Here is a 385-nt window from a genome sequence, read left to right on the forward strand (position 1 = left end):
TATATATTTATATATATATATATGTGTGTGTGTGTGTGTGTGTGTGTGTGTGTGTGTGTGTGTGTGTGTGTGTGTGGTGTATAACAAAGTGTTCCAATGTTTTGATTTCTATTACTAGCAGAGAATAACAGTGAACGCACATGTGATGCTGCTTAGTGATGGCTGTATCCTACAAAGCACCCATACTAGTGAATATTTAACAAAAACACTTAAAATATTCGTGAATATATAGTAATCACTAAATAAAGACACCACCAAACAGCCAGATATATACGTACAACACATTTAAAATAAAATTTCTCCAATTCAGTCGAGAAGAAAGACATAGAAGTATATATATATATATATATACTTCTCTCTCTATATATATATATATATATATATA

The 385-nt window shown here is 29.9% G+C and overlaps 1 protein-coding gene across 2 annotated transcripts in view; it reads left to right on the forward strand.

Moving 5' to 3' along the window:
• LOC106868231 (D(2) dopamine receptor) overlaps positions 1-385 on the forward strand; it is a 1,504,014-nt gene that overhangs the window by 727,999 nt on the left and 775,630 nt on the right. The window lies entirely within an intron of this gene.

Source organism: Octopus bimaculoides, chromosome 5 (assembly GCF_001194135.2).
Source record: "Octopus bimaculoides isolate UCB-OBI-ISO-001 chromosome 5, ASM119413v2, whole genome shotgun sequence".
Classification (NCBI taxonomy): domain Eukaryota; kingdom Metazoa; phylum Mollusca; class Cephalopoda; order Octopoda; family Octopodidae; genus Octopus; species Octopus bimaculoides.